Source organism: Amblyomma maculatum, chromosome 8, assembly GCF_055883805.1.
Source record: "Amblyomma maculatum isolate TAMU_Amacu chromosome 8, ASM5588380v1, whole genome shotgun sequence".
Lineage (NCBI taxonomy): Eukaryota > Metazoa > Arthropoda > Arachnida > Ixodida > Ixodidae > Amblyomma > Amblyomma maculatum.
The window spans coordinates 114986100-115012805 of NC_139351.1; positions in this window are offsets into that span (position 1 = coordinate 114986100).

Here is a 26706-nt window from a genome sequence, read left to right on the forward strand (position 1 = left end):
GCAGGACAGAACCGACAAATGTAGTCTGGGACGAACAAAAGGAAGCCTCCTTCGTAAACCTGAAGGCTGTGCTGATTAGCCGTCCGGTATTGCGAGCTCCAGACTATGACCGAGAATTCACGGTCCAGTGTGATGCCAGTGATCGAGGGTTAGGTGCTGTTCTCTGCCAGAGAGATGACGACGGTAATGAGCACCCCGTGCTCTACTTGAGCAGAAAACTGAGTTCTAGAGAGAGGGCTTATTGCGCGTCAGAGAAAGAGTGCGCTTGCATTGTATGGGCCATTCAAAAATTGCAGTGTTATCTTGGAGGGGCCAAATTCACCGTAGAGACGGACCATTGTCCCCTGGCTTGGCTGCAAACTGCGACATCGAAGAACAGTCGCCTTCTTAGGTGGAGCTTGATTTTACAGCAGTACAATTTTGAAATAAGATACAAAAAGGGGAAGTTAAATGGGAATGCGGACGCGCTTAGCCGCTCTTTCTAAGCGGTCCGAGATGTTCCTCACCATGTATCCAAATTGATAATCAGGTTTTTTTTTTTCGTGCGCTTGTATATGTGTGACTATGTAAAGCAGCACGTTTGGTTTTCTAGGAATACGTGGGTCCTGAACGTCTTGAGAGTGGGCTTTTCTCGAACAACAATGGCAGTTTTCTTTTGACCTGGTCTCTTCAGACGGGAGCCGAGTGCTTGCTTCGACATGTGGTTGAGTTTCAGACAGCTCGAGCAATTTGGCCTACAACAATCAAGACAACGCGACAAGCAACAGCGAGCTTCAAGCGTTCACGTACAGGCCATTAAGTCGTCTCTTCATGCAGCAGCTGGGACTGCTGCCCTCCGAGACTCTTCTGGCGGGGGAGGAGGCTGTTACGACCAAGCATCCGCAATTGCGCGCTCTATTGTTCGCCTGTGGGCATGGATAAGTTTTGTGAATATGTGGTGATGGTCCAATGGCTCTAAGTGAGCCTGTTTCCAGGAATCCTGTTTTGTAAGCCTGTTTTGCTTTGTGGACACTCTGCAAATGCCAAATTGACCCTGCCAAGAGAACGTCTGGAAAAACACAAAGAAACGTCCCCCTGCGGGAAATAGCAGGAAGTGCTTTCTTTCTTTTGTTCACCCTTCCAGTCGAGAAGTGCTATCCTCCAGTGATGAATGCCTCCTATCCAAAGGAGACGACAGAGTGACATGTCCGCTGACGTGCAGGACAAGAAAGCAGCATGACTCATACGGCCATTAAGTGATTTCCCGGGAATGCAGGAAAGATTTGCAATTGTCGAAAAGGGACCATGTTGGGAGCCCTATGCGGCGCCACGTGCACTCGGGTTTCTGAGAAGTAAAACCCCTTGTCAGAACCAGCCTGTGGTTTCTTTGCTGAAGAATAGAAATGTACCTCCTCTCCTCGCCGTTCCCAAGCTTTTCCCGCCAACAAGTGATCACGCCCAACGAATGAATGCCGGACCAGTCAGTGCTTCAGACCATCAGTGCAGTGATGTGTTCGATTGGATGCCGATACCTGAGGGGCGTGCCCTGGATTTGGTTGGTCAGCATCTTCAGAGAGGGGCTGGACATAGGGGGTTTTAAGGACGCTGCAGAGCACGAAATGTCGCTCTGGGCCCTGGGTAAACGGCTCATCCAGTCGCTTCTTGCTATGAACTCTTAACGCTTGCCATTTTGCTGATGTACCCTTCTTTTTCGTGTAAATATTCTTGTAAATACGTTTTCTCAAAGTGCCAGTAAACCTGCTTGTACATATTTCACCAACTTCGAAGATTCAGTCCTACTTCAACCCCGAGTCTCTGCACGCTACCAAGTGAAGGCCGGGTCGACGTAGCCCCAGCGTCACGACATCCTACAGGCCTGTTTCCTTGCTACGTACTTGTGTGAAGGGACTAGAACACTTTACATTGGAGAACATTTCCACTTTTTCAGAAAAAAAGACGGCATTAGTGATAGCTGACTGCACCGTTTCCGTCGAAAACACTGCACTGTGACACAACTGCTGGAAACTGTCCGTCAACGTGCAGCGGCTCTGGATAAGGGTAGCCAAGTAGACACCTTAATTTTCTGGATTTTGAGAAGGCTTTTGATAGCGTGAGTAACAAAAATTGCTTTTGAATCTTTAAACTATTCTTATCAATGATTCACTTCTTGCATGGCTAGTCGCGCATTTTACATTCAGGCGTCAGATAGTATCTATTGGTGGAATCAGTTCAGACACACTGCCTTTGTACAATCCTGTGTTCCACAGGGCATGGTGCAACAGCTAGGTTCTGTCCTGGGACCACTACTTTCTTTTCACTATTTTGTAAATGATATCGTTTGCGATATATCAGTCGAAATGCTTCTGTTTGCCGACGGTTGTAATATTTATCATAAAATTGATAGCCAAGACGATCAGAAGCTATTAAATATTATTTTGCGTAAAATTCAGGCCTGGCAAATGTGCATCAATTATAGAAAACATTAGCTCTGACTGTGACACTCAAAGTCACTACACCAATAATTACAATGACCTAACTCCGGTCCCTAAATATAAATACTTAGGAGCCATACTTAGAACAGACTTCAAATGGGACGTATTTGATACTTAAGAAAAACCCTTCTCAAATCCCCAACAGAAGTCAAACTGCTTGCATACGAATCTCTCATTAGACCCATATTAAAATGCGCCAAACCTGTATGGCACCAACATAGAGGTAAATATTACCAAACTTGAAAATGTCCAGCGTAAATGTGACAGGTTTATTTATAATTGTTATAGCTGAAAAACATCCCCATCAGTACTTTTGCAGACTGCCAATTTAGAGGCCTTGCCGGCCAAACGACGTCACGAAAGAATGAAACTGTTTTACTTGATTTACAATAACCAACTTGGAATAAACAAAAACGCTTATTTTAAGTCAGTCGCCCAGCGTCAAATCAGTTCTCTTCATTCGAAGAAAATAAACAAATTATGTAAAACAACTGTTTTTAAAGCCTAATTTGTTCGCTCGAACAATCTGCACCTGAACAACCTACCTGCAAGTTTGTTTGAGTATTTTACCGTGTCTTCTTTTCTGAACGCATTTCATTCCATACTACAAATCAGTGTTTCAAACTGTCGCAAATATTTGTTTTCTGCTTTGCATGTGTTCTTTATCACGCCATCCTTCGCTGGACTGAATGTACAGTAGGGTTCACTGTTAAAGGGAACGAGCGATCGCGTAGCAATAAAACTTTTCAAAGGGCTGCCGCTGACAACTGGAGAAAATGAGCGGCCCTATGTTCATGCTCGGGAAGAGCAGCTGGCCATTCTTAGCGCGCATGCGCCTTGCTCGATCGCTTGCCACCACCACACTGGGGATTGGTTTGTAAAGAGCGGCAGCCCCGAGATCTCTCGTTTCCTTTAACAGTAGGCCATAATGTATACATGTATAGGCTGGCAGCATGCAATAATATATGTATATATATATATATATATACCGAGAAGAGAAAAATAGGTATAGAAGGTATATATATATATATATATATATATATATATATATATATATATATACCGAGAAGAGAAAAATAGCAAACGGCAGCCTGGTCAAAGGTACCCTGCCACGGCTCCGATGATCCGTGGGTGTAGTGTTCTATAGACTATTTCTAGCAAACTGTACTCTTGGGCGGGCCGAAGAGGCATCAAGAACAAATGGGGTCCTGTACCAAGGAACACCACTTGCAGCTCAGGACCCCAACCCGTAAACCCCTTCCCATTTTGCGGAATAAAGTTTTATACTACTACTACTGTACTCTTGGGAAACGGGCTGTTTCAACAGTATACGTCTGTTGGAACTACGTCTGTTGACAATTTATTTAGGCAGCAAAGTGCCAATTCACTGCTAGTTCCTTCAATAAGTGAGCCTTCGAATGATGGGTCGGGTGCTGCCGCCATATACGTGGCACATCACGGTTTGCCGGGAACGAGCCGCTCCCTCTTTCGATCTCATCAGCGTTACGCGACGCACCGTCGCCTACCTGACGGACGGCCACAGCGGGAGGTCTTCTGGGGTCGTTGATCGAAAGACCGCCTCACCGGGTACCGCTGCGTGCATGGTTCTCCAAGAAGCGGTTGTTCGTCGAGCCAACGCGCATGCAAAGTACTTCAGACAAGGTGTTGTCGACAAATGCGCGTGGCATTCACAGTGGTGAGCTTGTGCAGGGGTTGGAAGCCCCTATGCGAGAAATGGTAGCGAGCAACCATTACTGTTCCCTTCAAGGGAAACCCACTAATATACCCTTGGTCACTCATGCAGCGCTGCATACAACCGTATCAATATAGTCTTTATCAATATGAAACTGTGTGGACCTCACGCGACACGTTAGTGAATCTTGTGAAAGCCAGATATTGCATTTTGGGTTGAACGTTGCAGTCCTGTGAATGGCACGTATTACACGCTTTCCTGCTTACGCAATGTCTGGTTTACCCTTGTGGTAAGAAGTAGCCAGCATTACTGCCACGCGCCTATTCTCTGTTATGCGCTTGTGCCGATAAACAAAGGCAAGATTACAAGGCAAAATTCACAGCCCTGTTCACTCATGTTATAGGCTGTCGAAATTTTCAGCTACATTTGCTGGCGAAAGGTGTGCGGAGGAGTCTTCAACATGAACGTGGTCACTGTAGGGGGGGGGGGGGGGGGGTAAGAATTGCGGCCAACGGCCTGTACCTGCGCAAGAAAATCCCACGATTCACGAACAATGGTGCAACAACCTACCTGAACGCAATGACATGCACATGGAGTGTGCCGCACAGCTCAAGAACGGTACGGAAAGAGATGCGTTTTTCAAACACGTGCCTCGTTCTCGGGCCTTCAAGAGAACGACGAAATACATTCTTTATCTCGCTTCCATTGGCCATGCATTACAGTTTTCGTTGTAAGCGCACAAAGCATCACGTATACACAGTGTTCCACCTAATATGAACTAAGATTAAAAAATAAAATCGTAATGTGTGTGTGTGTGTGTGTGTGTGTGTGTGTGTGTGTGTGTGTGTGTGTGTGTGTGTGTGTGTGTGTGTGTGTGTGTGTGTGTGTGTGTGTGTGTGTGTGTGTGTGTGTGTGTGTGTGTGTGTGTGTGTGTGTGTGTGTGTGTGTGTGTGTGTGTGTGTGTGTGTGTGTGTGTGTGTGTGTGTTTGCGCGCGCGCGTGTGTGTGTCTGCGCGAGCGTGTGTGTGTCTGCGCGAGCGTGTGTGTGTGTGTTTTAGTCTTGGCTCGTCTTAGCTGAGACATGCATGCATATTTGCAACGGAGCATATGCCTCTCTGAAAGCATGACGACATAAAATACAGCTCACATTAAAGAACAAGCTGAAGGGACGTGACAATATACGAGGGGGTGCCCAAAAGAAATCGAACTAATGTTTTGGTGGGCAGCGCTTTCGTAGTACCGTGTTTTGCCACTAAAAGCGCATAGAGTGAACATTCCAAAGTCAGGCAGCCGAGTGGCATTGCTAAAGGTCAGGCGTACCAGCTTCGGCAGAGTTTATAGTGACAACTGTTTTCTGTGAGTGTCGTTTTTGCAATGGCTGATTTTCGTGAACAGCGTGCGGCGGTGAAATTGTGCTTTGCTCGGAAAAAATGAAACAAACTCTCGAAAAGTTAAAAACGGCGTACAAGGATGATGATATGAGGAAAACTCAAATGTGTGACTGCTTCTTACGTTTCAAAATTGGTGAAACGTCAATTGATGACCAGCCTCGCTCTGGTCATCCTTTCACGGCCCGAACACACCAAAATGTTGAAAAAATTCGTGAAATCATTAATATTCAATTTTTGACCAAAAAGGGTACGACCCCTCTTCCTCACCCCCACACGCACCGGACCTTGCCCCGTGTGACTTTTTTGTTACCCAGAATGAAAAAAATACATGAAAGGAAAGCGTTTTGCTGATGTTGCAGAGCAAAGAAAAAAGCGACGCAGGTGATGTCAAACATCAGAAAAGATGAATGCAAACAATTTTTTGAGAAGTGGAATCAAATATTAGACGAGTGTATTAGTGCAAGTGGAGATTACTTTGAAGGAGATTGAAGGGTTGGGCATAAAATGTGAATAAATAGGTTCAAAAGAAAATAAGTTCAGTTTCTTTTGGGTATCCCCTCGTATATTGGTTTTCCTGCCCCGTGGTATCTCCCTGAGCAAGCACACGACTTGCAAAGACAAGCTGCGCCCTCGTTCGAAGAATACTCCCTACACGGCCGCGTGGTTTCTGTCGACGCTCCGAAGGTGGCAGCACCGACATTGCGCGTTGCCGTTACCCACCTTTTTTTTTTTCCCCCCCTTGAAAAGGAGCGAAAATTAAAACGCGTTCAGTAAATCCGTCTAGCTCTGCCATTCCTTTGTAAGCGAGCACTAGAACCATACAAAGTATAATAACTGCTTCAAATGACAATGTGGATTATCAAAACCTGGGACGCTGTAGCTGCTTTACACGATATCGTAACAGCTTTTTCGGTCGAAAAGGCGTCGTCGTAACCCACAATTGAGAAAGATTGCGCCGGAAAAAAATACAGACGTGATTTCCTGTCAAAACTGTGACGCAACCGTTTCTTGTCTAGATTTCAAGGTAGTGTGATATTATTTAGCTTCCTACTTAGCATCCATCGGCTAGTGACGTTAGAGGCTAGTTTGCGACAGGGATTCGAACAGACGACATGTGCACTTTGAAGTGCATTCCGCCATTTTAAGCGTGGGTGCCCACTGATAAGTGAGAATACTCCTCTCCCTCAAAATAAAACCAACTGTCCCGTCTACTGTGCCCGACTACTGTGCCGGAGTACCCGGGTTCGAACTCGACCGCGGCGGCTGCGTTTCGATGGAGGCGAAACGAAGTGGCATCCGTGTGCTGTGCGATGTCAGTGCACGTTAAAGATCCCCAGGTGGTCGAAATTGCACCAGAGCCCTTCACTACGGCACCCCTTTCTCTCTTTCTGCTTTCACGCCCCCCTTCCTTCCTTCTCAATGGCGAAATTCCACGGACATGGTGATTCTTAAGGTAGATGTTGAGTGTCCCTTCTATTTATTACTTGTCATTGTAATAGAAAGAAGAAATTGTTACAAGTTAAGGGGTGCCTTCAGAAATTGGTGTGTGTAAGGAAACGCTGCGTATAAATCCCCGGCTAGGATTAAACTATTCAGCTATAATTCATTCATCAGGCCTAAATTCGAGTAAGCATGAGCGGTGTGGGTGCTATATATTAAACCAATATTTAAAAGCTTGAAAAGACCCATAGCGAAATCGTAAAATGTAGTTGTTTCAAATTTTCACGTTTCGATTCGCCATCTAAAGTGAGGAATTATAACAGTATCCAAACCCTTCAGTTAAGAAAAACGAAACTCCGCTTTTCATTGGAGGCGAAAAGCAAGGCGCCAGTGTGCTGTGCGATGTCAGTGCACGTTTAAGAACCCCAGGCGGTCGAAATTTCCGGAGTCCTCCACTACGGCGTTTCTCATAGCCTGAGTTGCTTTGGGACGTTAAACCCCCTAAACCAACCAACAAACTTCGTTTTTCTTTTTCCCGCGTACCATAAGAGAGTTGAATTCACCCGAACAGTGACTGACATTGCGTAGTGATGCTGCATGCTTCTCTTTAGTTTTTAATTTTGCTTCTTAGCCCGCAATCTGTAATTTGCCTTTACGTACCTCTTCTGTTTGGATCTGTAATATGATCTGCAGTATGAAAAATAATAATAAATACCCTTGGACGGAAGGAATTCTATCCTACCAAACACAATGCACTGGAAATATTTCTACTGATAAAGCATCCACTGCACTACTCGCAGCTGTATAACAATTAACTAGAATTTAGCTTTAGTTAAGCCCGGTAGGTTGCGTAAGCAAGGCCGACGTAGCTTCTCTTTCGGTTCTTGTTGTTGTTGGTCTTCTTCGTCTTCTTCTTCTGCAGCTCGGCGTGGCTACCGACCGGGTTCACCCGACGGTTTAAAGAGGGGCCCCATCTGAAGTCTCTCTAAAGGTCAAACGTGGCTACCGACCGCGTTTACGCGACGGGCTGAAACCTGGCGTAGTATTGCTTTGGCAATAAGAGCATGCGTGCTTGCAGTCATATATACGACATTAGCGTGATAGCAATCAAAACGTCGGTATTCAGAAGATACTGGGAGGCAGGACTTAGTAAACTGCGCCTTTAAGAGCTTGCGTACATGGACTTCGCTTCTCACCTAATCCCTAATCGCTTAATTTGTTCCCCCAATATCTTAAAGTGTATACGTTTTAGTATACAGAAGCTGTGAAAGGCTCTTCGAAACAATAATCAAGCCCCGCTTAACCAAACAATAAGAACCATGCCAGCGTGGCGTATGCTCGACTCAGAATGCAAGGGTGCGGGAAGGCTTTCCACCTAAAAGGAGAGGCTTGATTTGGAAGCTCCTTTTAAATAGGTGGCCAGTCACGTGATCGCGTGACATCATGCAACCTTACAACCAATCAGTGCCTGACCATGCCAGGCACAAAACTGCTACTTGCTAGAGCAATGTCCGTGATTTATCGTTCACGACGCCAACGCAGAGAGCATCGACGCAAGGTTATGTCCAGTACGGGTCCTTCGACGATGTTGCGTTAAAATCCGACCTCGATGTTGTCGGCGCCGGCGTTATGAGCGAAACATCACGACCGTAGCGCCGCCACATGGTATCTGGCAGCACATATGGCTGGGCACTGTCCGGCCGTATGGTGCGAGACCTCACGCTACCTCGTCACATGACCGATTTGGCGGCCCCAGACAATCCGGGCTGCTCAATTCAGATGAACGAGTGAGAACCATTCGGGGCCCTTGCTCACCATAGGCCACGAAGAGCATTTTCATACGCTTGGTTACGCGGGGCTTCATTTCATTGTAGAGTCGTTTCTCGCATAATATGACAGCGTTCGACTGTATGGTAACAAGTATTTGAGGGATAATACCGGCACCAATTCAGAGACAACCGACAGAGCGAGTTACAAAGTGTATGTACGTGAACGAGGGTCCGCAATAGGAACAGGGGACGTGTGCCGTTAAAGTTGCTGTGCTGCGTCCTATAGGGGGAGCTACGTAACTGGCAGCTGCTTATCCGAACAAAAGTGACCAAAGTACGATTATCGTACTCGCTCGAAATGTATGCAGAAAGGGACCTTAACGAATAGAAATTAATATGAAGCACCACATTACAGCGTTATTCATATCCCAAGTGTAGGTTACTGGAAAAAAATATTCGTGTTGGTGCATCACGGGAAAAACACGGAGCAAGCGAAAAGAACACATAGCATGTGGTTTTTGCTCGCAGCAACGACACAGACCAACCCCTTAGAACGCTGACTAAATTTACATTTGGATAACGTAAGTCTAACTTGGAAAATACACCACAGGGGTGTTTGCAAAAGTGATGAAACTTGCGTCAAGTCGCTCAATTTTCCTTTTATACACATACATTAGAACATTTTATAATATTTTTGGCGTTGCGTGAATATCTTATTTAGATATCGGGAAACAACTTGATGAACAAGTATTTGGAAGTACAAAGCATGTTTGTAATTACAACCAAATGAAACAATCTATGTAGTTAGCAGACGTCACGACTCCTGTGAAAGCAAGGCAGTTGGAGAAATAGAGACTGAATGGATGAAGGCAAGGAAAACAAGAAAGCATATTGACAGGGAAAGCGGAATAACAAGGCATTCTGAAGAAAAACAAATACGAGTGGCCTAACGGAGGACGGAGGACAAGACACAGAGAGAGAAAGGATGGACAGAAACAACAGAGAATACAAAAAAGGAGAGAACGTAAGAAGAGACAAAATAAGCGGGACAAGGAAATAAGATGACGCAAAAATAACCAGGAAAGAGAAAAGCTAGGTGATCTTTAGCTGCTCGAGTCGGTTTTGGCAGGCCTGCTTTTTCGTTACAGTTACCTCCCTCGATGAACAACCCTGAAAGCAACACCGGTAGTACTGGCTCCACAGTCAGCCTAGTTTACTTCTGTGCCCACAGATGGCGACCTGTGGCAACAAACACTGGTTCGATATAAACCCGCTGATCCTGAGACATGAGGGGTATTGGGGGAAGGTCTCGCTGGCGATATGATTGAAGGACCTTCCCAGAAAAAGAGCGACAAGCAGCCGGCCCAGCGCTGCAACGACCGATAAAGAAAGCCAGCGTCGAATTTCTTCGAACGCGCATCCGTTCGTTCGGTCGATTTGATTTGTAGCTGCTCCCGCTGCCCCACTCTTTCGTTCGAATTTTTCTCTCGACAGTACTGTTGAAAAATGCGGTACGTACAACGCCCGGAACGGTAAGACGTGATTGCGGGATCGATATCGTGCAATGGCTTAGCAAGGGCGCTCTCGGCCGCAGAGGTAACCACGAAAAAGATAAATAAACGAGGAAATAAAAAAAAAGTAGAGGCTTTTCTAGGGCGAAAGTGAGTGGAATGGATAAAAAAAATAAAAAAAAAAGGGAGGGGGGTCGGCTTGAAATAGCACGCAGTCATTTTTAGCGAGACGAGGTCTACGTTTCGGTCTTTATGTTTATTTAAATTTTTACTTTCATAAATTCCTTGTCATCGTTCGTAGAGCGCTTCATTTCTTTTGCCTTGCGGAGCATGAATGTTTGAAAAGCGCAACCGTCCGAAAAGGAAACTTTCTTCGCGGTGACGTTCTGTACAATTGTTTTTCTTACGCCAGGAAATTGGGCGGAAGAACCGCCTGCGTCAGCGGTAAAAGTGGCCAAAGTATTGTTCTGCCCCATTTCGGATCGTTGGAGATTTCAGCGACAAGGTATTACGGAAAGAAAGCGCGGTTTGCTACTTGCCGCTAAAATTCGCAGCAGGCGCTCATGTTTCGAGCCTCTAAATAAGGAGCGTAGAAATGGTAAGGCCTTAAGAAAAACCCAGCCCTAAAAAGGGTGCGAAAAGATGCTTCTGGTCGTCGTGATCCGGCGTTACCTAGTAGAGCTACACGAGTTTGGTCAAAACTAGAACAACAGGAACATTTAATTGATACGCAAATGAGAATGGCACCATTCTACGGTCACTGCTTGAAGGCAGCCATACCTCGGATGATTGTCATAACTGAGTTTCCCTCCTTTTAAACTACCGGTACGAGATAATGGCTACCAAATTGCACTGTCACAATCAGATTCAAAAGAATGATCGGAGCGTGCAAGCGGTAATTAATGAAAGCGAGATACGTCTGTTTGCAAAAGCCCGCCTGATGCCCGCACAGCGTTCGCTCTACCGTGTCGCTCCATCACTCGCACCTACAGTGCTTGCGCACGGACGACTTGTAAACAAGTTGTTTTGTTTTTACTAACAATACCCTTAAAGACCCGTTTAGGGGTATTGCATAAGGGGGGGGGGGGGGGGGGGGGGGAAAGCAAACGCGAGAATTTGACCACAGTTAGTTCCGAAATTCGGTAGGTATAATTTGAATGGATGGTCGGTGCGATGAGAGATGTATGATGCAGAGCAAATATGTTAAAGTCGAAACGCGTAAGTGCTATGGTATAGAGCTTAAATAAATATAGAAGTAAAAAAGTGCGTTTGCACTGCTGAAGGGCTTGTATATTCAAGTAGATGCGGAGTTGTGCAATACTGTCGTGTGTGTAGTTGCTTGTTATAAAACGAATTGCACGATTTTTCGAAAATTCCAGGGACTGTGTTAAATAAATCCGATGCTGAATCCAAATAATAGAGGCATATTCGAGTTGAAGTTCCGACTAGAGTATTGTATGCCAAAAGGTTTGTGTCAGGTGTAGCCACGTAGAGTGTTTTTCGAAATAATCCTAGTGTTTTACTCGCTTTGCTTGTGATATATCAAACGTACTTATTCCAAGTTGGTTTAGTCGACAAGACTACGCCGAGATGTTCAAACCAATAAACCTATTAACCTAAACGAGGCTTCAATCCACCGGAGAGGCCGGCTGATACATGTGGTTTTGATAGAGAGGTTGTTTAACGTAACCTGAGAGAGGGATTCCAAAATGAATTGCACTTCGGAAGCGGATGGAACCGCAAGCATGAATTTCGCACTAGCCTATTGTAACTCAGGCTAGGTAATTATTTTCCGCTTAGCTAAGTACTTAATTTTATCTAATCTTGCAACGTTCTTGAATATTGGCTGACGATCCCAAGTGTGATCCAGAACGATGTAGAGTACCTTTAGAAACCTATTATTAAATTGTTTTTTTACACGATATGTCTCATGTGGTCTTCCTAGCTCCCAAAAAGCACGAAAAAATATCCTCGCGAAGGGATGCTCAAGCACTAATATTGGGCTCATCTTAATCGCGCAATGGATTAAAACAAGTTCGGTTGCAGTGTTAGCGTGGCCACAGTGAATAGACAGGGCTTCGCTTGGGTAGTAGGTGTTTAGGGCCTTCGGATTTCGTCGTGTGATGATGCAAACGCACGCTGCTGGCGGAGCGTTCCTCTTTGAAGCAGAATATAAAACTATTATTCTCTTTCACAGACTTGGACGGTTTATCACTTCCGCGACGCTCAGCCAGCAACACCCATTCCCGACATGGAGAGGAGGTCCAAATACCTACAACTGGCAGAACGCGTGTTGCTTCTGGGTAGAACGAGATAAAGAAGATGGCTGCGCAATATGAAAGAACACTGAACAAGGGTTGAGGGGGAGCCTCAGTTCGCAGTATTCACACTGCAGCCATCCTTTTTATCGGTCACCCGATTTAGATGATGATTGGTTTATTTATAGGGTTCAACATCCCAAAGCGACTCAGGCTTTGAGAGACGCTGTAGTGCAGGGCTTTGGGCCACCTAGCCGGGTTCTTTAACATGCTCGGACGTGGCACAGCCCACGGACGCCTTGCTTATCGCTTCCATCGAAAGGCGGCCGCAGCGGCCAGGATACGATCCCACATCCTTTGGCACAGCAGTTGAGAGCCATAACCGCCCCTTCATCACGGCGAGGTTCGCTTTAAGAGGGGCACAATTGTTTTGCGCAAGCGCCTCGTTACTGGAGTTTTATAGCATTACCTCTACTCCTCCAAATGACAAACCTCGAGGTCAGTGAATGGCGCAATCGTTACCCTGAACTCTTGCGCTGTACAGCAAACATCACCGTCTTCATCGTCGTGCCCTGGCATGAGAACACTACGCTATCACCACAGCCGATCACGCCTCGTGTAAAACTGCAACATACTCTCGCGCTATGCAGTGAGCCTCATCGTCTTCATGAAGTTCCTTCTGCACCGCTCCTTCATTCAATCTAGCAACATAGCAACATACGCCATCTACCACAGCCGTTCCAGTCAGGCTGCCGAGACCACCGAACAAACAAAAGCCAGGCTAGCGCGTTGCTGAGGAGATTACCAAGCGCAGAAGCAAGCTAACATCCAAGCGGCAGCAGCAACTGCGTCTGCGGCTAATGGTTAAGGCCCCCGAGACTTGGTTCAATGACAGTGGAACCTGTGCAATTCTTTTTCATATTTCGTGGGCTTTCTTTTAAGGCGTTTAAGACTTTGCATACGACACTTGGCCTGTATGTAATACTTAAAAAGTTGAGTAATTGAAAATCAGCAGTTGGCAAAGGGAAAAGTTAAAAATAGCCGGAATGTATCTAGGTTGGTGCCGGCTTCAAGCAACCAGTTTCATTCGCTGTCGAAATGACTTCATTTTTTAAAGTTTTGGTTTAATTTGCTTGGGACAACCTGTATATATGCTAACTGTCCTACTAGACCTTCCGGGACGTACTCCCCCATCAAAGGACACATACAATACGTTTCCCATTAATAACATGGCACGTCGCAACTGGTATTCTTGTGACAACAGCTTACAACTGTAATTGCTGCACAGAGTCACAAGAAAGCAGGCGTTGGATTTAGTTTATGCCAGCAGCTCCTGGAGCTCGTTCCGTCATACCGTGAAAGCCACCACCGTAAACACTCATCCATTGCTCTCCTTTTTAACTAAAACCAGTGAAAACATGCGTTACACGCAGCTCGGCTTCCGGCCACAGAGCGATGATAACAACGTTCAGTAATTCAAGCAACCTATTAGCTATTCTACGCAGTTTCCAGTTCAGTCGTTCAGTCGTGTCCGACTCTTCGTGACCCTATGGACCATGTCACGCCACGCCGTCCGGTCTCTCACTATCTTCCTAACATCACATAACTTCATCTGCAGTGCCTCGATGATGCCATCTAACCATCGCGTTCGCTGCCTACCCCTTCTCCGGCGACCCTCAACCTTTCCCAACATCAACTCTTTCTCCAGCGACTCCTCTCTTCTCTTCAGATGACCAAAGTAGCTGAGCTTAATCTTTAGAATTTGACCCTCTAATGAGCAGTCAGGGTTTATGGTCGACAATATCGACTGATTTGATCTCGCAGTCCAAGGAACTCTCAAGAGTCTTCGCCAGCACCACAATTCAAACGCGTCAATTCTTCGGCGTTCAGCATTTTTCACAGTCCAACTCTCGCATCCATACATCACAACTGGAAAGATCATAGCACGAGTTATACGGATCTTGGTTGGCAGACTAATGTCTCTGCTCTTTACTAGGCGGTCAAGGCTAACCATTTCTCTCTTTCCCAGAAGCAGGCGTCTCCTAATTTCATGGCTGCAGTCTCCTTCCGAGGTAATCTTGGAGCCCAAGAACAGAAAATCTGTCACAGCTTCCACTTCTTGTCCATTGATGCTCCAGGACTTGATAGGGCAAGACGCCATGATCTACACCATTAGACGAGCGCAAATGCTACACGCGTTTTTGTTTTTCGTTTTTAAAACATCGCAGGCAGGCATTCGTTTGGTTGTAGCTTTGGTTTGTAGGTTTGGTTTGTTAACGTCCTAAAGCAACTCAGGCTACGAGAGACGCCGTAGTGAAGGATTCCTAAAATTTCGACCACCTGGGTTCTTTAACATGCACTGACATTGCACAGCACACGGACGCCACTTCGTTTCGCTTCCATCGAAATGCAGCCGCTGGCGGTCGGGATCAAGCCCTGGTACTCCGTGAATGCAGTCGTGCATTTTAATCACTGCAACACCGCGGCGGGGCAGGTATTAGTCGTATATAGCTTTCTATGGTGCTCGCATCTGTGTGGTGAAATCCGGAGAACCGCAGCACTCTTCCAAAGAAAGCACTTAACGTTAAGTCTGCCACGCTGCGAGACACCGCACAGCGCTGCCGCCAAGGCACGACGGGGCCAAAGTGAGCAAACAGTCTAAGCCGGAGTAGGCGCGAGCCCCACTGGCTTTTCCGCTCTCTCACGCGCCGGCTGCTACGCCCACTATATAGACCGGCTGTTTAAACAGCGCCGCCATGCATCGATTTTGCGACGGCTATTTTGGAGGCAGCCACAGAAAGAAATACGACGGCGGAGGGAAGCCGATGGCAGATTGATGTGGGGCTTTGCGGGAGTGCTTTTCGACGGCGCACATCGCCGACGTCGGCAATTCCTGGACACCTCGGTGGACCACGGCGAACCCTCTCTTCCGGTCCAGTTGGCGCTGAATGCGGGCCCAGACCTATAAACGGCAATCATAGAAATCTGCTCACTACCGCCTATAGTGCGGTACCCTTCTAGCCCCGGAGAAGAACACCTTTTATTGTGAACCAAATAAAAGATCCATAGTAGCGAGAGGGCAGGAACCCAGACAGCGCAAACAGACGGCCCAATATTGGAATGCGTTCAGTGCACCGTGCTGTGTAGACAGGAAATTTCCAACACAGTGCCACAGTACATTAGATCTCCCGCCTGTGGGTTTCCGACCTTGGGACCTCCTCCCGTATATTCACATTCTCCGTGTAAGCAGCTCATACTTCTAAAATAAAGTTTGAATTGAAAAAAAGTATGAAATATTGGGTCGGTGGGCTTTGCTGCTTGGGGAGATAGAAGTTTCTTGGAATAAAAAGCAGTATAAGGAAGGGTTAAGGGAAGTCTGAGCAGACTGATACTTCCCCGCAACTCTTTTCCAGTAAAACGCAGATCAAGACCAGGCCACAGACATGTTTTGCTTAAAAAGGGGTGTGTTTCACTTGGGTTATAAAATAAATATGATTCCAGAGTGCCAAACCTTCAGGACGGAGGTGTCGGATAGAGTAAAGTCATCGCTGTCACGTGACTTTCTCTCAACGGGGACGTAAACACATCAGGCGTTCAGAGGACCCAGGTCCCAAACAATGTTTACATTTATCGCAAAGCCAAGTAAGGGTGGAATAAAATGCGCATTTGTTGCGACGTGAAGTACACAAGAATTCATTTTAGGTCGCATTTTTTTCCTTGGGACGCTTTTTCCTACTGGCCGCCTTTTCAGGGTGCCTTTTCTTCCGGGGACCATTTTTTCGGAGGCATTTTTACTTACACATGGTATGGGCATGCAAAAATATCTTGTCGTGGGTAAGCTGTTTGCTTCTGTGTGCCATTTTTCTGGCCCTGTGGTCAGAATGAAGTGAAGCTAATAGCGAATTCCAATTCGCGTTTCCGCGCAAGCTTGCTCACTTCATGAATCCGAAGAGTTGTTTCACTGAACGATTTGGATGTACACCCCGAGCTCTGATTGTACCGCTAAGATACACTTCCTAGACATCCTTAGACACATTTCTCCATTGCGGATTCGGAGCGCGCAAAGGATCGCTCACTGGAATATACCATGATGCACTGAAAGTAACCAGCGAGAAAAAAGATTAAGTGATTTCTAGATTTAGTCGTCGTGTCGTCCCGCCAACTGACCCTTCCAAATGAATAAGAACGGGCATTTTTATTGCCATAATCAATGAAAGGTTTTTAATGAACAGCATAGATTCTTGTGAAAGGACAAAAAAGTTAGAAGAGTTCAACGCTGCTGAACCAAATATTGAGCGAAAGCAATGGCTGCGGGTGGCCGAGCATTCTTCTAATTCTTCTTCTTCTGCTTCTTTTTCTTCCCCAGCCAACACATAAAACCCCGCTTTAACCAAGCCGTATGAATGTGCCTTAGTGGCCTAGAGGGGTAACGAAATGCCAAGGTCCTGGCAGGCTGATTCTAACATAAGCGTCCCGTGTGAAACGAGAGACCCAAGTGGGCAGCTCCTGCCAGCCCACATATAAAGCCCTTCTTTAACCAAGCCGTATGAACGTGCCTTATTTGGCTCTAGGAATAACGTGAATGCCAGGGTCCTGGCAGGTTTATTCTGACATAACCGTCCCATGTGAAGCGAGAGACCCAAGTTGGCAGCTCCTGCCAGCTTGGGGTCGTCTACGGGGGTCGTCTAAAGGTCAAAGGTCTATGGTGGTCACCACCGTTCCACGCTGAAGGCTCAAACTGCGAGCAGTATTGCTTTCGCAATAAAACGCGCCTTCGTGCTACAGGGCGTAAAACGAGGTTTAGGGAGAGAAAACCCCAAGGAGAGGAAGCTGAGGAAAGCAAAATGGAGGACATGACGACAATATTACCAGGCAATTTTGCTGCTGTCTACGGTTTTTGACCCACACCTTCCTCCCAAACCATACAAAGCGAAAATAACAAGTACCCCAAACACATTATAATGAAGTGCCGATATCTCTTATCTGGGTCGCCTCTACGCAGGTGACACACCCATAGACGGCGATCTGTCGAAAGGGCGTAGAGAGGATAGCGAGCGGAAAGCAACGCTCAGCGAGCAGTGCCCGCAAAGACCTCAGCGACGCCACAGGCTGGTAATAATAGCTGGGTGGGGCTTTGAGCGCCCGTACACTGTGGATTCTTTCTCTTTCTCTGGCTCTGTCTCCGTGTCCACCCAGCCTTCCCCGCCCTCCTCTGCCCGATAATCCTTGACCTCGCACGAGGGTCCCAGGACCCCTCGCAGCCTTATACCAGGATTACCAGAGCGAAGGCACAAGGCGGGACTGGGTCACCGCCACGCTTGTGCACTTCCTAAGCAGTCATCGGCTTGTACTTATGTGTGACACCGAGAACGCGAAGCCCAGATGCGGGCCCTGCTCGCAACTCTGATTACAATTAAGAGAGATACCACATGGCTGCGTGAAATACATCTGCTTTATCGGGGAGACAGGAGTTTAGGTCGCCGGGTTTAGCGACACCCTCGAATATTAGATAGTTAAACATAGCGCTAGCCTTTATCCGCTACCGTGAGGAGATACTGCGCATGCGAAAATCACCGCGAGAGCGTAAAACGACATCTCATGTTAGCCCGCGGCGAGTAAAACTGCCGCGTCGGGACCACGGTGTTCCGAATGCGGTGTCAGGAGCCATTAGCGCATGCGCATCAAGGCGCGCTCTAGCGGATCGCATTCTATTGGTACGACGCTAAACTTTTCAGAAAACCTGGCGTTCCAAACTAAGTGCTTGGTATTCCATCAACAAACAGCCTGTTAACGGCTTCTATACGTCAATACAGGTAAATCTAAGTGAACACTAATATAATGCGCATGAATCTGGTGCTGACTACAGGGGTGGTGGAGGTAATAATAATGACCGCGAGGCAGCAGCTCCATTTGTACGTGGAAGTGTGCCAGGAATCATAATGACAGTCTCAGTAAACCACAAATAATGGTTAACGCTCATGACTATAACATCGGAGGGCACGCCACACTGTGACTTCAGTTACGATCGCCGGAAGTTACAGAAAGTCGCAGGCGCAGTAAATTGCATACAGTGATCCAGTTTTCCTGTCTTTTATGTTTGTGTCGAAAGATGTTGCACTTTTGAGCCCGCTTGAGCGTTCATAAGGTGTAGCCAATAAATCAATGTTCTAAACAAAATCGGTCATCGACACTGCAAGCAAGGGGAACCGCGAATCCTTTCTCGGATTAGAAACTTCGCAGGCGCAGTAAATTGCATAAAGTGATCTAGTGTTTCTGTTTTTTATGTTTATGTCGAAAGATGTTCCGCCTTTCGAGCCCACTTGAGCGTTCATAAGGTGTAGCCAATAAATCTGTTCTAAACAAAATCGGTCATCGACACTGCAAGCAAGGGGAACCGCGAATCTTTTCTCGGATTAGAAACTTCGCGTGTGCGAAACTGATAGGTGGCGCACTATGGCGACATAACGATTCCTTGTCATGAAGAGGAGGGCGTTCGCACTCAAGACGTAGCGTGCTACAACCCATTACAATCAAACCCAAATGCCGCAGGTCATCATCACCGCACGAGATGATAATCGCGTGAGGTTTCTAATTTCGCGGCAATATCCACCCGTCCGTCAGCGAGCGCCGGCCGGACCTGGAAGGGCTCACTTGGCCCGCTCTCTAAAAGAGTTCTCAATCACGCACTCAGCGTGTTCTCGAGCCCATGTGTCCACAAAGGAAAAAGGGGTCAGGATCTTGGCCATTTCCTGCTATCACTCACGCGACTGTCCATGCTCCGACACAATGCCGAGCCCGCCGGTCGAAGCGCTTTGTAGTGTCGCCTGTCAGCAGTAAGCAAGGGCACCATGTTTCAAGATAGAAAGTAGTGAAAATACATCCCTCCCAGCATCCTCTTGTCTTAAGTTTAGTACATTCTTTTTTCAACCTATGTCGCTGGCTCTCCGCTTTCAATTATTGATCGCAGTTATTGAGAAAAGCAATGAAAAGCCAGGGCCCTAAGCCTGAGCCTGAATGGTTGGTTGGTTGGTTGGTTGGTTCACAGGAAGGGAAAGGCGCAGTATCTGTCACACTTGCTCTGTGGACACCTGAACCGCGCCGTAAGGGAAGGGATGAGGGAGGGAGCGAAAGTGGAAAGAGAGAAAGGGGAGCCGTAGTGGTGGGCTACGGAGTAATTTCGACCACCTGGGGATCTTTAACGTGCGCTGACATCGCACAGCACACGGACGCCTCTTCGTTTCGCCTTCATCGAAACGCAGCCGCCGAGGTCGGGTTCGAACCCGGGTATTCCGGACAGCAGTCGGGCGTCTTACCACTCCACCACCCCGGCGGGGCCTGAGCCTGAATGCATAAAGCAAATATCCATACATTAAGTATGCAATAAGACGCGCTGTGCGTTTCGGTCACGAAAAGGGAATCTGCGTGCAAGTTATATACGTGTGGCAAATAAGCGCCACAGCAGGAAACTCTTAGTTTATTTCTTTTTTATCAAACGTTAGGTTTTGAACAATCAATAGGTTCGCGCAGCTATTCTGTACAGGTATAGGCAGCTTAAGAACAGGGTCGTAGAAGATAGGGCCACGTTAACCACACCTAACCACATCCTACACCCTTTTAGCGAAGTATTTTGCGCTTGCGCATCTGCACCCCGCTATTTCCCTATCCTACAAACTGATAGGGTGACCCTATTCGAAAACGCCCAAATAACTGCCAAAATTATAGTCGCACACAGCGAGCACTGAAGCACCAAGCTGTTTAAGAGAGATGCTTGCACAAAGTGCATCAGTGTAAGAGTATAGCTTCTTCTGCACAAAGATAACGTCGCAAATAAAAAAAGGCTATAAATAATAAGATGAAGGTAGAGAGCAACTCCTTTCCAATGCATTGAACGTCTGTAAGCATTCCTTGGGGTCACTAGCAGTATTTATGGCAGCTGCTTTCTGTTTTCAGTTCAGATGGGCACAAGGACAAGATGTGTATTGTCGATAATCAAGTCACCAACTTTGCTGTCAGATATTGCTCCTCTCGCTACTCGTTCTTATATGTGTTAATATTGCTATTCTCATGGAGCGTTTCTTTTTATTTAGGGAAAGATACAGACATAGAAGTCTAGAGGGATACATGATGCCTACCCGAAAGCGCGGCGCGACAGACGGATGGAAAGAGAGAGAACTGGGATACACTAAACCAGAATTAGCTTTTTGCCTGATACGACAGCTGTCTACAGAAACGCTCTAAGCCCTCCCCTACTTCTTAGACCTCGCCGGGACCAAGGACGCTCATCTTCTTCATCTTGTCTGCCAACATTCGTCAATACCCTAAACAACATCTCGGAGTCATGGGAATACGGCGCATCTGTCGGACCCCGAGGCAAGAAAAGGCGCAATACTCGCTATCCTGGCTTCTTCATTACAGCTTTCTGCCCACACGAAAGTGTATAGACTCCTCTCCGAGCGAAAAAGAATATATACGAAAGGATCTGAGGGAAAAGGAATATATACGAAAGGAGTAATAGAGAAAATAAGAAAGAAGTACATAAGAATAAAATGGTTACAGCGACGGGGTTGCTCTTCTTGTGGTTCTTTGCGCTCTCAGTGACGACGATCTCAGTAGTGCGTGTGAAAGCCCCCCCCCCCCCCCCCCTTTCCTTCCTTCCCGCCCTCTGTGATGAAGCTGCTATTTCTTTGATGCAGTGTTCCTTTCATCTCAGAATATCCCGGAGCGCTTCCTTCCTAGTAGCCTTTTTGCGACTCGCCCTCGTATGAAAAGGGATACATCTTTCGCATCGGGAGTTCCAATAACCTCCCTTCTCTTTTCCCTCCTTGCTCAAGGGCAGTATTTCTCGCTGGCGCTATTTAATTCGGCGCAGCTGACGAGGCTATATTATGGCATACAACTTTTGCAAGCACATACTTGCAAGAATCAGAGCTAAGAACGCATCCGTCTCGGTCTCCGAGGATAAGAGACGCGAATACCATGCGCATCATATGTGTACATGTCACACCTCTTTGTCTGCCATATGACACCGAGAGTGTTGTCACGAATTCCAATGTGGTAATTAAGTTTTCGATGATATAATACCTCGCAAGCGACTACACCGGACCTTTAGTGTTCTCGGATTCGATCCTCGAATCAGGACGAATTTTCCCCAATCTGCAAAACTTCTGCGAAATCTGTAGAGATTAGCCATGTGATCGTATGCCTGTGCTCAAGCGTGGTGTTAAGAAGCAATTAGTTTCGAATTTTGTGATTGTACCGAAGCCTCGTGGGCTGTCATACGAGTCGGCCTTTAACCTACTTGAAGCAGTTCGGCATCGCCCACAGCCTTATGTAAGCCCCCCCCCCTCCCCCCCCTCCCCCCCCCCTCCCCCCAAAAAATGCAATAAAGATTTTTATTAAAGAACTTGAGAGTTCTGCCGACGCAATACCGCCGACGTGCTATACTCTTCACGGTAGACGGCGTTTAAGTCAAGATAAGCCTCGAGCTAATAACTCGACAACGAGATAAGATAACTGGAGCTAAGTAGAGCAAATGGTGATGCTAAACATGTGACGTTTTTCGCAGAGGAATATACTGCTGCATGAAGATGCGAATCTTGGCAATAATCTCCTAGATCCCGATGTTGTCAACTCCGTGTTGGGGCTGTTCAGAACAAGAGCTCCCAGAACTAGCGAATCGATCAGCGAATGAATGGCGCGGAGGTTTGGACACAAGTACGCGTTTTTCTTAGGCCCTCGTCGGCAGCCTTGAACTGTTGTTCTTTATTCTTTTATCTCAGTAATGAAGCGAGGCCTAATGACGAGCAGGGTCATTAGTGGGAACGGCAAAGGGAACGCTAATGAGTCCTGAGCGTTTAGCTAAATGCGCAGTCTCTCTATTCTTGAACAAAAGCCGCCAGCGTGCACATCCTCCTGCCTGAGGCACGCATCCAGCGGCCTGATTAAATGAATGGATGGGCGAGATAATAGATTTATAAAGAGATCATTTTGTACATTTTTTTTGGAATACTCGGGAAAGGGCGTGAGTTCGGCTCAAACACCGGACGTAAAACTATAATTACATAGAGGCGTGTAACTTTGTACCCATTTGAGTAAAACATAGCGAACTCTTAAGCCACAAACATACCCAAGCAAATACATCAAAAGATGATCGTCAGTGAGTGGTAAACGCTAAAACTCCTGGAAGCTTTGCTTCTCAAAACTCGCTAGCGGCTTTGTTTTAAACGCTTACTTGAATCGCTGTTACCGCCCATTCTTTTAGAAAAACAGGTGCAAAAAGTTTAAAACAAGGGACAGCAAATATTATTGGTGGGTTGCAAAAGGCTTATCTACGGCAGGGACTCCTAAGCTGGCCTTTTACGTGAGCAGAAAAAGAAAGCGCACACGATGGCAATCTCTATAAACAAGTTGACGGTATACCTATAGACGTCTTCGCATTGGATTGCTCCTTTGAATCAATATTTGGCGTGAAACGGAGGCTCAGGAGTAAAGTGTGTTCGAACGGAAATAGGAGCAGCGGGTGTATGACCTTTTAAGTGAAATTGCAGGAAAACGTTTCAATATGTTTGGCGCCGTGCAGCAGCCGAAGCTTCTTAATTAAACTGTGGGTGTCGTGGATCACAGTCGATGCCACAACTTGTTGCAAGTTGAAATAAATAAATATATTAAGAAAGAAAATAAAATAATGAAATACTTCGTTGCCGCGAGCAGGATACAATGCTGCGGCGGCGGCGCAAAGAGATCAGCTTCGCTGGCCACAGCATTACACTGTTAAACCATCGCCGCAATCTAACGTACCAACTGTTAAACTTGAAAGCCTCTCTGGTTGTGCTTTCAGCATCTTCGTCCTCATTCGAGTTTCCTGCACAAGCTACGTCCCACAGTCCACCCTAACTTATATCTGCACTGTGACCAATACTCCTCCTCGTACCACAACCGCGTGGGGGTGCCACTCCATCCTATCCCCGCTGTGAGATGTCAGTGCACGCTAAAGAACCCCAGTTGGTCGAAATTTTCGAAGCCATCCACTACGGCGTTTCTCATAGCCTAAGTCGCTTTCGGACGTTGAACCCCACAGCTAAACTAAGCTATTTATCCTCATCGCCGTCGTTTCAGTATTCAATCGCGCGCAAATCAGTCGAAAACCAGGACCACCCGGGTACTTGTAAGTGGGTAATGGTAATTACGCGACCACGAGTATTTTTAAAAATCAAGTTTGTTCATCATCATCAGCCTGACTATACTTACTGCAGGGCGAAGGCCTCTCCCATATTTCTCCACTTAATCCGGTTCTGTGCTAGCTGCATCCACTTGACCCCTGCGAACTTCTTAACCTCATCCAACCATCTAACTTTCTGGCGCCCCCTGCTACGCTTTCCTTCCCTTGGAATCCAGTTTGTTACCCTAAGTGGCCGTCGGTTATCCTCTCTTCGCACTACATGTCCTGCACATGCCCATTTCTTCTTCTTAATTTCCACTAGAATGTCGGTAACTTGAGTTATTTCTCTGACCCACTCTGCACGCTTCCTATCTCTTAATGTTACCCCTACCATTTTTCGTTCCATAGCCCTCTGGGTTGTCCTCAACTTAAGTAGAACTTTCTTGGCTAGCCTCCCCGTTTCGGCCCCATAGGTGAGTTTAAGCCTCCACCTTTCAGCCCCATATACTGAGAAATATGCATGAGTCCAGTTTTTAGAAATGAGATGTAGTGTGAGGGGAGGGGGTGACGCTAGAGCAGCTATCCGCGGTAAAAATTCTCGAGATAATTACCTTAACGGCAGTGCGATGTTCAGTACCACTAGAGTTGTACGAAACGCAGACGCAGTAAGCAGTGTGGGACAGCGTTGTGTAGTAAATGAGTGTGAGTGTGCAGAGTCGTCCACTGACTCCGCAGTGATAGAGAGACGTTAACAATACTGGCAAGCAGACAACATGTCGAGCGAGCAAGCAATACGACTAGTACGTACTGAAATTAATAAAGCAATATGCTCCAGTTCGGCTACACGGGACTAAATGTCGCCGTTCGCTGACGTCACCTTGAACCAGAATGATATATTGCAATGATCTATCAAGCGCGCCTCTAACTATAGACTAAAGGACACCTAGAATGGCTTACTCGGCTGGACGGCACGTGTCGTGTGAAAAACTACCTTGCGTTTGCGAGGTAATCCGCGAGGGAGCAATCGCTGGAAGGAATCGACTGCTCCTTGTGAAACTCTAGCGATGGGCCCCTGTGGAGAAATATCGTAGCGGGCTGAAGCTGAACTCGGCTTCTTTTCCCACATTGTGATTCTGGGAACTAAGAGCATGCAGTGTACGTGCTTATTACTGTGGGGCCCACGCTGCCCCTACTTGGCGTGTGCACGGATCTATAGTGTGCACTACCTCCATTTTCTGGGCGAGTCGGCTCTATCGACGACATGACCGCCAAGTTCATCGTCGTCATCGAGGTGCGCATTCACCTGATATCAGCAGCAGTTAGATGACGGCCGATAAAGGTGTCTGTCGGGGAGGGGATCCGTAGAAAAAGCGGAAGACAAAGCAGCACACAAATAACAGGGAAAAGGAAAACGTCATCACAGGTAAAAGTAGTACAGCGACGAGAGAGCCCAAGTAAAACAAAACAAAAAACAGAACGTCTCAAAACAGCATACCGGAAACAACCGCATAGCTAACAACCAGTGCATCGAAAAATAAAAAAAGCACGGCGACAAAACAGCAGACGGAGAAAGCTGCAAAATGACAGAAATTATGGAGGACACTAAATCTCCGCCTAAAGGATAGAGTTGCTCACACTAACTAGAGGGAAAGCCGAGGGCGCTGCACTTCAGCCACCATGGGCGCGCTAAGAATCATGAGCCGGTGTGCTACTTGTTGCGGGACAGTCGGTTTTTCTCGGGTACGTGGAGTGGCGTTACTGCGATGTTTCTTTTTCGTCATCATCATCATCTGAAGGTGCGTACATAGACTGCGAAAGCCATAGTAGCGAAGGCGCAAAAGCAGACGTCGCCAATAAATGTTTTTTGTTTCCCGAAATGCCTCTAAAAACTTCCTTCAGTGATTGCACAACCACGAATATTTTTGTAACGCTTTTTTATTTGAAATTTTGCCTATTAAGTGCGAAATATTGGTATTTGTGCTGCTCAAAACTAAACCAATAGGAGAAAGATCCATCGCTTATATTGGATAAATATCACACTGACATGCTGTTTCTCTCTCTTTTTGCAATTTATAGTCACAATATTCAATCCTTGGACATTATACGGTAGATCAACGTTTACCTTTGCATTAGTTTTGGCCAAAAGTTGTAGTTCTGCACTCGGCAGCTCTCCGGACCATGATGCTTTGAGCACCCATGGTGGCTGAACTGGCCGTCTGCAAACTCCATGTAAACTCCCATAGACGGCAGCACAGCTTTCCCTCTAGGTAAAAGTAAGAAACTCTATGGCCTAAAGGGTATGACGCAATGGCGTAGTCTACCAGACCACGTATAAAGCCCCACTTTAACCAGGCTGTATGACCTACACTTGCGTGGTCTAGGGGCAGCGTGAATGCAAAGGTCTTGGCAGGCTACTTCTTATATCACCCTCTCATATGAAAGGAGAGGCCAGAGTTGGCAGCTCCTGCCAAACGAAATGGCAGGAAGCCCTACGTCCAGTTAAGTGCTCGGCCATGTCAGCTGACAGCTACCGCCAGCCAGCGCCACGCTCGTGATTTTGCGCTTCCAACGCCAAAGCCGGTGCCATCAGCGGATTTTCGGCGAACGGCGCCTTTAATAATATCGCGTTTAAACAGCTGGGCGTAGTGCAGTCCAGCGCTGCGGGAGCAGTGTATTATCACAGCCATAAAAACAACCCATACGGCAGAGGCCATTTGCACTGACCAATCAAAGGAGTAGTGTTGGCTAGCAGGACTAGGATAAGACACGACCACCAAGGACAAGGACATATTTCAAGAACAAGAGAACGAACGCCGTTGTCTGTTCGCCAGCACACGTTCTCTTCCGACACATTTAGTGCATCATTTCGAAGGCCATTAAAGGGAGCTGCTAAGATGGATGTAATTCTAGGATGAACACGTAGACTGGGGCAAAATAGAGGACGTATCGAGATGGGGAGGGGTCACTTTGCAGATACACTGGTTGGCGCGACATAATCAAGGATGGCTCCTGAACA